This window comes from Thermobia domestica, chromosome 6 (assembly GCF_964235325.1).
Source record: "Thermobia domestica chromosome 6, izTheDome1.hap1.1, whole genome shotgun sequence".
NCBI lineage: Eukaryota > Metazoa > Arthropoda > Insecta > Zygentoma > Lepismatidae > Thermobia > Thermobia domestica.
In genome coordinates, this window is record NC_137459.1 from 169548568 (window position 1) to 169563662 (window position 15095).

General features: G+C 36.7%; 1 protein-coding gene across 1 annotated transcript in view; it reads right to left on the reverse strand.

Annotated features, from left to right (window-relative positions):
* The window catches only part of LOC145688320 (histidine ammonia-lyase-like), a 220458-nt gene that overhangs the window by 19858 nt on the left and 185505 nt on the right, over window positions 1-15095 (reverse strand). The gene's annotated exons all lie outside the window — the stretch shown is intronic.

The window sequence follows — 15095 nt, forward strand, 5'->3', positions numbered from 1 at the left end:
ACTTTCAACTTAATCGACCGTGTAAACGGGACTTCAACTTAATTGCTTGTTGATCGAAGGCGACAAATCGCTGGCAACTGAATTGAAAGACGTTCTATTTTCTGTGGTTGAAATAGTTGAACACATCTATCGATCTAATTCGGCCTAGTTGCTTCGATTTAGTGGCAAATGCAGCGAGTCGATTTAGTCGTGCGACTAAATCGACCAAGTGTAAACGCTCCAATAGGGTGAACACACACTTGTCTGTCAAAAATGATTTTTGATTGTAGCTCTGTTTTTGGCTTATAGTAAGTTTTTGAGAATAAAAATCCTGTGACAAATATTCAGACCCAAGAGGAACGGGAACTAGGATCTGTGGAAACTTCATAATGAGGAACTGCACAATTCACCAGACATTGTTTGGGTAATCAAGTCTAGGAAGCTCAGATGGGAAGATTACGTAGGCAAAGAAAGTAGGAACGCTTTGAAAACTTTGACTGGAAACCCAATCGGAAAACATTTATTAGGAAGATCTAGGTGCAGATGAGAGGGTAATATTAAGATGGATCTCGCAGAAATAGGAGTGCAAAGTAGAAACTGAATTCAGTTGGCTAAGGCCAGAAGCCAAGGAGAACTCCTCCGGGTCCCATAGGCCATAAAGTTATTTACTGTAGTATGTTTCTAATACATTGTTTTTGGTTGGCTTTGACACTCAGGTCCAAGAATGCTTTATTTATTATTATTATTATTATTATTATTATTATAATTATTATTATTATTATTATTATTATTATTATTATTATTATTATTATTATTATTATTATTATTATTATTATTATTATTATTATTTGGTTCGCCCACAGCTTCATCTCTCTAGAAGTACAACGTTTATTCTCACAAATTGTTGTTAAAATGTTAGGGTACCTCTCTACTTCGTAGGTTTATAGGTACAGTATATGTTTAATATCCTTTTAGAGCTATACATTTAACTTCATACACTCAGAGGTACGCCGAAATATGCACTCAGGACAAAAGCAAATCCCTTGGTGAAATCTGATAATCAGATGTGAAACTAGCCCAAGGAGATCGTTGACAAAGGCTTAGTTGCAACTCTTCATGGAGATAAAATTAGTGCTATTTCAAGGGTAAAGTACTTGTTCCTCTAACAGACCAGACCTGGTCACCCTCAACACATAATAGGAAAGCTTTCCATAACAAATATGAAACACTTGGTATCAATTTTTTTCGGAAGTAAACTATTTTGTTTTCTTCTTTGTCAACATTGCATCTTCAATATCTTTAAAAACAAGAAGAAAATATAATATCTAAAAGTGTAATAACCTAACATACGCATTAAAGTGTTGAATTATTCAAAGGATAGGGACTTTTGTTTCTTTTTATGCTGAAAAATTATGTATGCGAACAATGGTACTGCTCACGGACTTTAATCAAAAACAAGACGGGATGATGAGTGGTACTGTGACCTTTGTTCATGGCGATTTTGATTTCGTTATCTCCAAACACAATTTAGTAGATTGCTATTCCTCTAGACTTACGAAAACTAGATTTGCATTCCCCAAAATGAACAATATAGGCTAAATAGGGAGTTTAAAGATACGAACAAAAGTCTAAGACCACTCTTTTTAACGGAATAAGGCAGCTAATCCAAAGTAACAATCGGAAAGTAGAATAATGTCAATGCACCTTACTTTTATACCTTAAAGTTATTTTTCAGAATGAATACTGTGCAAGAACAAAGCATGGATAATAAGAGATTTCTCTAGGAAATTTTCCTAGCCCTAGAGAGATGAAAATGGCTCCAGCTGTAGCAAAGTGACGGATACAGAGTTAGGTTCCATTATATTGAGCCAACTTCAATGTGCAACTGTACCGCCCATGCGAGGATTGTCACGAGGCAAACAAAAGTGTATCGTTAGTCACGCAATAGATCAGTGTAGTTGTGGATAGTCTAATGCCGCTAAAACTAAACAGATTCTGAGAAAGTTCATCTGGCCCTTTCTGGCGCTAAGCTTACGGAACCGTGCATCGTAGAAACATGGAAATTCCGTAATTTTCTTGGAGGTCGTGCGACTATGAGTCATATTATACATAAATATAAGGCATAGAGTCCTAGGCCCACACCACACCGACGCGAACAACTAAAAACTGACTTCCTGAAGAAGGCCGCTATTGCGTACACTGAGAAAAATCCATTATCCGGACAGCGGTATATTGTACACATATACGTAATCCTTACGTTTAGTAAGGAAATCTGTACGGAGCGTACATTATCCATATATTACACATGTACTGCCTTTTACCCGCTTAGATGGTATATCGTGTCGCTGCAGGATGTCTGACATCTAACAATCTTCCTTATTTTACATACAGTATGTCACATTCTTATTCGTACACATCTTAATTTAAAAGAAAATCACTACGTATGAAACATAGTGGTAGCAAAATTGACGGCAGATTGCTGGAGGGGTGAGGTAGGACCATGATACACATACCCAGTGCAGAAAGGGGTCAAAACAAGGACATCATAGAAAGAAAGAAAAGATAATCATGTGAGAACTCCCGAATTTACGCCACATTATTATTCGTACACTTGGACACAGGTTTACATTTCATAGGCTAAAAAGGAAGGAAAACAGCAGTAGAACACGAGCATAGCTAGTGTGACGTACACAAAAAGGACATCAACTGCTGGTGTTAAGCGTGGTGTTCAGAGTAAGATAAATCTTTCAAAAATGGGGAAGAATAAAGAGCTCGGAGGGAAATTAAAAGAGACAATCATAAAGCTAGCATTAAGGGGGGTGGTCGTTAAGAAAAATAGGACAAATAATAGGTAAAAGGCACACAACAGTTCAATATGTAGTAAACAAGTTTAAGTATAGTGGTTCAATGAGAAATAAACCAAGAAATTCGAAAACGAAGAAGTTAAGTGAGAAGGACGAAAGAATGATTGTGAGACAGATGAAAGCAAATCCCCGACTAAGTGCTCCAAAAGTCCAAAAGATAATAGAATTTGCTACAGGTAAGAAAGTAAATATTGAAACGATTCGTCGAGTGCTACACAAATACGGCTAGCACGGTCGAATACCCCGAAAGGGGCCATTCATAAGTCGTAAGAATCGTAAGTTACGATTTCAGTTTGCTAAAGAACATGTTGAAAAGAGCCAGGAATTTTGGAACAATGTCTTATGGTCAGATGAGGCTAAAATTAATCTCTTTGGGTCTGATGGGGTCCACAGGATGCGGATAAAACCCAATTCGGACAACAATGTTGTAAATACCATACCCACTGTGAAACAGGGGCGTCATTTAGGGGGGCAGGAGGGGGCAATTGCCCCCCCCCCAAGAGTTTGAGGAATACATATACTTTAATAGATTGCCTACTAATATACTAGTACAAAACGTGAAAGTCTTATGTTGGTGGTGCTCTTGCCCCCCCCCAAGCGAAGTCTGAAATGACGCCCCTGCTGTGAAACATGGTAAAATTCAATTTATTGATTGTATAATGGACAAGGTTATGTACCTCGATATTCTTCGGAACAATATTAAGCAAAGTGCAGAAAAATTGGGCATGCTACCAACTTATATGTTCCAACATGATCACGATCCCAAACATATAGCAGGTATAAATAGGGACTGGTTAATTTGGAATGTACCCAAACAATTGCACGACCCTCCCCAATCCGCTGACCTTAACCCTATAGAACATTTATGGGCTTATTTGAAACCTAGGGTTCACTGTAAAAAGGTTTCGTCAAAAGACGATTTATAACGGGCGGTGACAGAAGAATGGGGCAAGATCAGTCCTGCCACATGTACTACTCTTGTCAATTCTATGCAGCGGTGATGTATTGCAGTTATTAAAGCCAAAAGCTACGCTACAAATTATTAGTTATTTTGTTTTTTCATAAAATTGTTTCTTACATGCAGTGTTTATATCTAACTGTACGAATAACAATGTGGCGAAATATTGCACATCTTAATGTACGTATTTTATATTATATTGATCTGTACATTGTTTCTTTGTATCTGTAATAACAAACAAGTGTTTGAGAAGTATTTATATTCAAGCAGAAATACATATCCTCCATATGTTTATGCGTACCGCTCTATTTTCTTTACGATCACCATGTGTACGAATACGAATGTGACATACTGTACGTATACATATGTTAATTACGTGAGCTATATGTTATATACGTCCATCTGTTTGTGAGATCCTGATCGCTTATAGACAGCTCTCTTGCACCATAGCTGACGTCATCGAAAAACTGTCGTTTGCTTGCAAGTTGATTTATAAGCGAGGTTATTCTAACTCGTTAATGGTTGAGAAGAAAGGAGTGTGTGAATTTGAATTTTGAGAAATCTTTGAATATTACTGTTTTGAAACTTTTTCGGTGCAAATTTACTGGGGATCCACATTTTGTAAAATATACATAACAAATTTGTAATAATAACAGACCAATGTGTAAATAATTTAAACGTATTGGGCCTTATCCAGAGTCGTTTTGAGCGTGATTAGTGCCATACTAAAGAGTTCGACTAACATATGTTTTCTGCAGTAGTCAGACCTTTAGTATGACGCTAATCATGCGTCGAAACGACTCTGCATAAGGCGGATTGTGTTCTCATCTGTGAGATGCTTGTCTAGGTAGAAATACACAAATGAAAATCTAACGTGTTAAACATGGATTTGACCACAAGGTAGCTTTTAACTCAATCAGTATGCTATCTCATTGACGCGCAATTATAGAAGTGTGCGACAGTTAAGGGATTCACATAATTGTGAAATTTTATGTCAGTAATGCGTTATGTTACTTTGGAACATAAATACGCAAGCAATGAAAACATACCGCGATAATAACGTCTTTATTAACATACATGTACATAATCCAACACGTAAGGTAAGTGCTTTTATGCCATATGTAGTGTATTGAGATAACCTTGTTAATGTGTGTATCCAGGTTCGCTGACGCACTTGCTCCCTATGGACTACCCTGCTATCGCTCGTGTTCGATTCCCGGCGGGAGCTCATGTGGTTTGGATTGCACGTTAATCAGTAGGTACCGTCTCATATAGTCTCGCTGCTGAAAGCGATGTTAAACTCAGAATCACTTCAACAATTGTTCGCTCCTCCCTGACTTGGCTACTTAGCATTCGTGCCTTTTAGTGGCCACCTAGCGCAAGTTGGATAGTGTCTTTTGCATAATATTTCTTATCGTGTACATACACTGAAGCCCTCTTAAAGTGAATCTGTACAAAGAAATTTAAGTCCACACACCAAAAATGATTAAATGAAATGAAATGAAATTTTGAGTTTTACGTCCCATGGTTATGCCGGTTAGGCTAAAGGAGACGGTGATAATGAGTAATGAATGAAACGGTGGAATGAAGAAAGTGGGAGGAAACGGGAGAACCCCGAGAAAACCCACGCACACGCCAAAAATGATTGTTACAGAGTCGATTTACTGAAGGAAAAAAAACTATATATGAAATGAATTCACGTATGGATCCGTACAATAAATCGGCACCACTTTTTCTACATTTCAAGATATGTAAATTAAATTTATTTATTCCTTTTTATATGCGGGGCCACAGTGCCTCAGTGGTAGAATGTTCACGTCTGGTGCGTGGAGTCACTGGTTCGATTCGCTCCAAATGGACTTTGTGTTTGGCAAACACCGTGTACGTGGGTTTTCTCGGGGTTTTCCCGTTTCCCCCACTTTATATATTCAACTATTGCATTCATTTCTCATCATCACTTTCCTTTAGCCTAATCGGCATAAGTGTGGAACGTAAAACCAAAGGATTTCATTTTTCTATTTATATGCAACGGTTCTAGCCAGTTTTACTAGGATATTTGCATGAAAAGTGTTTTTTAACGTCCTAAAATTCTAGACCAAGGTGAGGAAGACTGTGACGGTGAGATGGATGATAATGACCGAATGAAGAAAGTGGAAGGAAACGGGAGAATCTTGAGAGTAACCACGTTCACAGCGTTTGTCCAACGAAAGTCCACTTGACGAAAGCTGAAATCAAACCAGAGTCCCTACGCGTCAAAAGTGAGAGTGCTCTACCACAGAGCCACCGGGGCCCCAACATTTCTTTCGTGAAACACTGTGAAGGGAAGGAGTCAGCGAGCGGTAGCTTTATAATAGAGTAATGCCCGTAGCTAGGATGTAGACCAGAGGGACTGAGACCCTTCTTCGATTATCTTCAGGCCTACTTGAAACTTTTATTCGTTTGTTGGTGTATACTATATATATATATATATATATATATATATATATATATATATATATATATATATATATATATATATATATAGAGGATGTTTCAGATAAAACGTCCAGTGCTTATAAATCCGAAACGGCTGAGAATAAAAATATGAAACAAAAACTGAGATAGGAAAATGTCATAGGGCGCATCACATGGTGTTGTTGTGGTGACCCCCAGGGCCCTTCTTCAAGGGGGCGCAGGGTCCAACTTCAAATTTTTAAATAGGAACATGTATTGATTCATACCTCATTCAATAGTACTTGAAAAACGAAACAACTTTTGTAGGAAACAATTTTCGATTTGGGCCACCGTTTTCAAAATGGCCGCATAAAGGGGGTCCTATATCAGATAAAACGTCCAGTGCTTATAAATCCGAAATGGCTGAGAATAAAAAGATGAAACAAAAACTTAGATAGGAAAATGTCATAGGGCGCATGATATGGTGTTGTCGTGGTAACCCACAGGGCCCTCCTTCAAGGGGACCCAGGGGCCAACTTCAAATTTTCAAATGGGAACATGTATTGAATCATACCTCATTCAATAGTACTTGAAATACGAAACAACTTTTGTAGGAAACAATTTTCGATTTGGGGCACCGTTTTCAAAATGAGTGGGGCACTGTGCTTATATATATAAAAGTTAGAGACCGGATGTTAGGCAAAATGCCTATTCTTTAATATTAAAGATATGATCAAAAATAACGTTTTAAAGTTTATATAGGGGGTTATAGTTTCGATTTAAGCCAATTTTATTTTGCCTATTTTGCCTATTTCGACCTTTACTGCCTAAATATTTGCTTTAGTGCCTAATGTTGCCTATTCTATGCATTTTCTTCAAAATAAGCCTTCATTGGGAAAATATATAGTTTATATAATATAAATAATACATACATATATACATATATTAGGTGTTTGTAAACATAAGCACGTGGTACGTTACAATATATACACAAGGTGAACTTCAAAGATGTGCACATACTTCCGAGGTGATTGATGATATCAAAAGTTCTCTTGTAGTTTGTCGAATTCAGTGTCGTGTGCGAGTGAAGTGATGCCAATTTGGAATCGAATATCGAATCTTGACATTTGAAATGGCACAGATCGATGTGCACATACATTGGGAGGTGATTCGTGACATGAAAAAAAGACAAAAAGTCCTTTTGCATGTGGAATTCCGCGTCGTGTACGAGTGACAGGGGTGCCAACTTGAAATCGAAAATCGAATCCTGACAATTGGAACGGAACAGATAAATGTGCACATAGTTCGGACGTGATTCGTGATATGAAAAGAAGACAAAAAGTCCTCTTGAATGTCACGAATCACCTCCCAAAGTATGTGTATACTTTTATGTCTCGCTCCAATTGTTAGGATTCGATTTTCGATTCCAAGTTGGCCCCCCTGTCACTCGTATACGACGCGGAATTCCACAACATGCAAGAGGAATTTTTGTATTCTTTTGATGTCACGAATCACCTCCCGAAGTATGTGCACATCTTCCAGGTTCATCCAGTATATAAGGAAGCTTTGTTTTTATATATACAAGATATTGACAAAGAAGATATTGACAAAGAAGCATGTTTCTATATTCCTTGAGCATTGTTTATGACTTGAATCTATTTTTAATGCTATCGAGTATTTATCTTCATTATTTCGAGCTACATTTTAGTGCCTATTTTACTGCCTATTTTTAAAATTTTTAGTGCCTATTTGCCTGCCTATTTTCTAGGTTTTTCGTGCCTAAACATCCGGTCTCTAATAAAAGTAAAGTAAAGTGAACTCAAGTTAGCTTCTACCAACCATTAACTCCTCCCCCTACTGCTTTAGTAGTCTGCAATAAGAGAAATTAGTAATATAAGTTTCAATTGTGGTTCTAGGTAATGAGAAACTGGTTCCACGGAATCTCTGGTTAAAAAGTATTTCGGTTAGGAAATATAATATTCAAAATGACAACTTTATTATTATTATTATTATTATTATTATTATTATTATTATTATTATTATTAGGTTTTATCGTTTTAGATTCAAAACATAATGTGGATTTTTTTTCCTGTGCGTTGACTTGATATGGCGTGTTTGTATTTTGTGTTTGTACCGGAATATTTGATTTGGTTACTAAAGTTGAAGTTCATATAGCTGTCCATGCAGCTCGTGAGAGTTGGTAACAGATATTAACCCAAGCACCTGTTCAGGCGTTTGAATTTCACATTTCTTTTGTGGCTGTTGTCGCATTGAACTGGCTACAAAGCCTGTTGCTGGTGAAATGCTAACTTGGTCAGGTGCTATAGATGCCTCACAGTGGAGAAGTGTAGGTGTAAAACTGAAAGATTTTGTTTCACTTGATGTTTCCATGCACTTTCTTGATAGCTGCGTTCAACCTCGTGAGTAACTCTCTGTGCTCATGTACTTAGCCGTTATGCCACGAACCTAATCGGATCTATTCCCGTAGTTGACATGGTTTTCGAGAAGTCTTATAAAATTTGTCCAGAGATGTGTGCAGGTAACTATTCTAGGTAATTAAGTAGGGGTAAACAAATCGAATTGTAATTATATTGCCATATAGAATACAAACTTCCCTCTAAATTGTTAACGCTATTTTATGGTTTCTATTTTACATTAAGTATATTCTTAAGTTGTGTTTTGGGTGCCGCGGAAGCTCAGTGTTAGAGCGTACAATTTTGGTGCGTGGGGCACTGGTTCGATCCAAGCTCACGCAGAACGGGCTTTGTGTGGAACAAATACCGTGTGCGTGCGTTTCCTCGGAGTTCTGCCACTTTATTCAATCCACTATTTCATTCTCTGTCATCGTTACTATCCTTTCAGCGTAACCGGCATCACCAAGGAATGCAAAACTGAAAGATTTACCTTGTGTGTTATTAGTTTCTTTCTTGAAGTTGCTTATGTTAAGATTTCCAACATTACGATTAGTTGAGGGAGTGGTGGCTCAGTGTTAGAGCGTTCACCTCTGGTGCTTGTTTCCCCTGGTTCGATCCTAGCTCGCACCAAGTGGCCTTTGTGTTGACAAACACTTTGTGTGTGGGTTTTATCGGGATTATCGTGTTTCCACACACTTTATTCAATCCGCCATTGCGTTTATTTCTCATTATCCTTGTCTCCTTTAACCAGACGGCATAAGCATGGGACATAAAACTGAAAGATTTCATCTCATTTTTCATTATGATTGGTTGTGGTATTTATAAATAATAGTTTAAACAGTCGGAAATTGTGTTATTCTTTCTATTATTATTTTGTGTGTTGTTCCTTTATGACTTTGTTGTACTGTTTCTCGAAGAAATTTAATACTAACAAATCAAAGACCAGCCAGAAAACGCATTGCACTAGCCTTGCTCCACTAAGAGTAGTTTGATCCTCAGTTAGCGAATACTTACATTATGATTTGTTTTGGTTGGTACTGTAGATCTGTCATGCTTGTGTATAGCTCCCTCGTGACTATATGATTAACAGTGGGGTATTTAGGGGGCTTCTGGGCTTAACCACCCCGAAATCTTATATACTATATTAAAGTAAATGAAATATCTTGCAGAATTTTCACATTTCCTGGACAAAAGTTAAAGCTCCCCTCGAAACAAAATCGTAAATACGCCACTGATGATAAAGCGTATATGAGCTTTCGATGTAGAACAGAGATGGAGTGGATCATGGGCCAAGTGGATCAAGATTTGTGAGTGGGGCAACAGGGCATGAACCACTTCGACCCAGTACCCAATAATCCACACTGACTTACCATGACCCACTCTAACCCATCGACTCACCACTACCCACCGACCCATTCTACTCACAAGGGAATGGTCCCAACCTGACGAGTCTGAGTTGGACGAAATTTCGTATAGATACTAATTTGAAGTCAATAAATAACATGGTAATAGTCATTCGATTCGCTTTTGCATACTTTGCGAGATATACAGGGTGATGCAAAAATCGAACATAAGACTACTATGTAATCCGAGTCCAAGTTGGACGAAAATTCGTATAGATACTAATTTGAGGTCGGATAATATCGTGGGAATAGTCATTCGATACTCTTTTGCGCACTTTATGAGATATACAGGGTGATGAAAAACTATGCTAAATAAAACAACAAAGTAGTCCAAGATGGATGAAGTTTCGTATAGATATTAATTGGAGTTTGTTGAATAACGTGGGAATAGTCATTTAATTCGATTTTGCGTACTTTACGAGATATAGAAGTCGGGAAATTTATCAGTTAATTGAAATAATCTCATTGAGAAATGCCCCTTATGGTCTTAGTTTAAGTTTGCTTCCACATTGATCAACTCTATTATTACTGTTTTTTTTCTTTTCAGATCGAGGCCAGATTCAAAGGGTTTACTGGTTTTTGAATTCCCTACATAACTGTCAGTCCGCCCTGCAGACGGAAGAGGGAGTTAGAAAATGTCAAAATAAGTATATGGTTTCATAACACAAGTGTTATATGAAGATGACGTGCAGGCACTCATTGTGGCCAGAAGGAACAAACTCCAACATCGTAGACACTCTTTCAAACCAGTTTGTTGGTGAATGTATTATAGAAGGCAAAGAAATGTATTTTGTAGCCGATCAGACATTATTCCCTGCACAGTGTAATACATGTTGTAGATGTAGCTTTTAAAGTTTTTCAGTCCGTTGTTTAATAATCAGAAGAACTAGCTGATGTTTAGTTCATTATACAGAAAAGGTATTACAACAGACACAAAATTTGATTATATGAATCAAGCCGTAAGCAACCCACTAGTTCATGTTTTGCCTCTCAACTATCACATAGAATGTATATGCGCTACCGATGTGCGAAGAAATTCACTGCAGTGTCTAACTTAATGAAGCACTTGAGAATTTACTGAAGTTATCTACTGGTACGAGGGACTTTCCTTGGGGGCGAAAGAGGATGCTTTCGCCTCTTTTTATTTGCAGCTACTCTCAAAAGACACTTACTTAGAATTCATTCCACACATACGTCGTTCCCATCATTGATTTTTGATTAATAATTATCCCTGTATTTCTCGTCAATTTACTATTTTCTTTTCCAAAAAAGATGATCACATTACTAATTTTTGAGGAATCACACAATATGTCTTTAATTTGTTTTTTTATTTAGTTATCTTATTGTAATGATTAAACCCACTGGTGGTTTAATGTATATTTTAAGTCAAGGGTATTTGGAAACATATTTTGGCTTGTGTAGTTTGTAAATACAATGTTTTCTGAAAGTTATTTTTACTTTTTGGTGACACCTTTTCGACTGAAAATTTGATTCAAAGTGGGGTAATGTGTCCAGTTCCAATGTTTGGAGTACTGTAAATATCGTTAGGAAACAATTGTTGAGAATGTGTTAGACTCCTTATAAGATTGACAATCATCTTAGCGGTATAGTTGTTTAAATTGGAATGATTTGTAATAAAAATAAAAATATATAATATTGTTCTTTAGTTATATATTTCATTTGATATGTATATTATGTTATACAATCTGTGGTTTAGATTGCACTTATCTAAGTTGCACTTATCTAACAATACTCATTTATATTTTATTGTATATTTATATTTTTGTTACAGATCGTTTCAGTTTACATACCTTTATTGTTAAGATTATCGATTTTATATGGAACTTAAAACTAAATATCAAGTGTTTTCTGCGAATATTAATACTTACATTCCTTCAAAAATTCAATTTGGAGACAATCGCCTAAGTTGGTATCGTATAGTCAGTCGAAAATGATTAATAAACTCTCACCTGGCGCCAAAGGAAAAGTAGAAATAGCTCTCTGAAGGCATCTTACTGACAAACTGCGCAAGGCAAAACTAATGTTCAATCACCCTTTTTCAAACAGCCAGTGAGAGTAATGTTTACAAAGAAAGAAAGAAAGAGAGGAATAACTACATAGATAACAAATTAAAGGAATAAGGCGTAATTCCGTAAAAATTAGCAACATGAACAGCGTTTTTGAAAAACAATGAATTGACGATAAATACGGGGGCAATTAATTACTAAAGATAATCGAAATTGAAATTAAATCACTGAATACTTTTCACTAATTGCTCCTTAAAGAGAACCAAAGTTACAATAAATGATCTTAAAGTAGGAATCATGTAATACAGTAATAAAAATAGTGCTGTCGATGTTCCCAGAAAGAAAGGAGATATTCATTTAAAGTAATATGGAAATGTTCGGCATTTCTCATTCTAGGGTATAGCATTTCAGTAGCAATAGCAAATATCTAAAAAGCAATGTTTTCTAGTATTTATCAAATGGCGAAAAAACTATAATAGTGTTATCTACTTCCTATTTTGCATATAAACTTAAAAGTGCACTACCTAAGACTATATAAAAATATTTTCTTTTACAGATATCTTTACTCGTGGTTTGGTCACTTTCGAACAGTTAGTTGAAACATTGCATCCTCTTCCACAGACAGTTATTATTATTGAAGTGCTACATCCTAAAATGTACTCTGCCTAACGTCTTCACAATTTAGCTTAGAAAACATTCTAATGATGTGTATTCGTGTATTATGCCGGAAATATCTATGAGAAGTTAAAAGTAAAATTGATCATTAATATAGGAACACGTAAAGGTTGGTACTGTGTAAACACTGCCTTTTATTTTCATACTAATTGTACAGCGGGGACACTTCTAAATGGTACAGCCATATGGAGATTTACGGCTAAGATGTACCATTTAGAAATGTCCCCCGCTGTACATGTCATAATGTGTAAACTTTAACCAATATATTGGAAATTTTTGGTACGAATATACAACCCTCTTCAAAATGTTGCACTACAAGTTTTCTTATTTTCTGTAAAATAAAATATCTGTGTTTTTATTAAAGAAAATATTTGTTAGTGTTAATTTTTCCTGCAATACTTTTTTCTTTGTAAGTGCAATTTTTCTTTAAGTATTTTTTCTATATGTGTGCAATTCCGGTTGTATATACTTAAGTTCTGTACCTAGGTATAAAGCACCATAACTTGAGACATTATAAATCGGCAACAGTGATTTTTGGCAATAGAATATGTTTAACAATGTGTATACTGAACATGTCTGACAAGGACGTTATATAATACCGAATTTGTAACTCAATTTTAGGTGGGGCCGCGGTGGCTCAGTGGTAGAGCGTTCACCTCTGGTGCTTGGGGTCCCGGGTTCGATCCCAGCCCCCACTTTTTGGTGGACAAACACCGTGTGCGTGGGTTTTCTCGCGGTTCTCCCGTTTCCTCCCACTTTCTTCATTCCACCATTTCATTCATTAATCATCATCACCGTCTCCTTTAGCCTAACCGGCATAACCGTGGGACGTAAAACTGAACAGTCAATTTTAGGTGGTCAACTTTATTGGAAATCCGAAGGAAAAACTGTTAGATTTAACAAAGCATACATAAAGAACAGACTTCAAGATAACTCTTTCTAGTGCTGACAAGTCCGCAGGTGTCAGTCGGAACGTTTAAGGGTTTCACTCGTGTAATCTTATGACTACCGTACGTCCTGTTATTCATGGTACTTGGTATTAAACATACTTTTTATTAGTGATTACTTTTCCTTGACATTAAACAATTGCGGAAAACTACACAAAATGAAATACAATTACCTCTGAATCATAGACGATATCCAACAACGGACGGTGCTGAATGTGCATGAGTTTACTATTTATCATCTAGCTGAAATCAATGTTCCATTTACTGCTGAAATCAGTGTTCTAACTGAAATCTATGCTTTATTCTGTGCTTTGAAGACTCAGTTTGATGTAACCGTTTTAAATTATTGTATGTATATGTTTACGCTTGCATTTTATGCGTAAGTTTAAGAATCATCACTCTTTAAGACATGTTTGGCAATGTTATACTGCTCTCAGGGGTGTAGCCAAGGGGGGGGGCCCATCGGGGCCGGGCCCCCCCAAATGGTTTCCTGGCCCCCCCAAATGACCAACTTTTAAAACATCATAGTAAAATTATCTCGCTTCATTCATTTAAAAGTAACAAAGTTTATTGACAATTAATAATTTATGGTAAAATAGTATGGAGAAATATTGTTTTTCCATACCGATCGAAAAATAGTATAGTATCTCTTCCTTATACCAATCGAAGAATAGGATACTTTTTGTGACAGCAGATTACACAATTTACTGCGATTTATATTTGACAGTTTGAAGACAAACGTTTTAATAAGGTACTACAAATACAGTCATAAAACAAAGTACTAAACTGATTTGTAAGTACAGTGTATTTTTATATGCTTTAACAAGTATTTTAAAAGACATAGAGAATGGAAAATTTGGTGAGAAACAATGCTTTTATTCAATTTGGGTTTCATTCCCTCTCTCTTTTATTTCTACTCACGAGGAAACGGTCTTAAATGTAAACAACCGATTTGGCTGGGGTCGGGATATGTGTTACGGGAGACCAAAGTAGGAGACGCATTTTGGCGTTCGGGCCCATACGCAGAAATTTCAGAAATACGGGGCCCCAAAGTGGCCCTACATGCTATAACTAGGAAGCGAATGATGTTACTTGTACACAACCGATTTGGCTGGGGTCCGGATGTGTGTTACGGGAGACCAAGGTAGGAGACACGTAATTTGGCGTTTGGGCGCATACGCAGAAATTTCCGAAATACGGGGCCTCAAAGTGGCCCTACATTCCATAACTAGGAAGCGAATGACGTTACTGGTACAGAATGTTGGCTTGGGTTGGAATATGTTATAGGCCTAATATATCCAAAAGTATGGGACTTGTGTTTGTTGTTAGGTCCCACAAAAAGGAATGTCGAATGTACAGGGTCCGATATTGCTAGATTTTCAATAAGGCCATGAA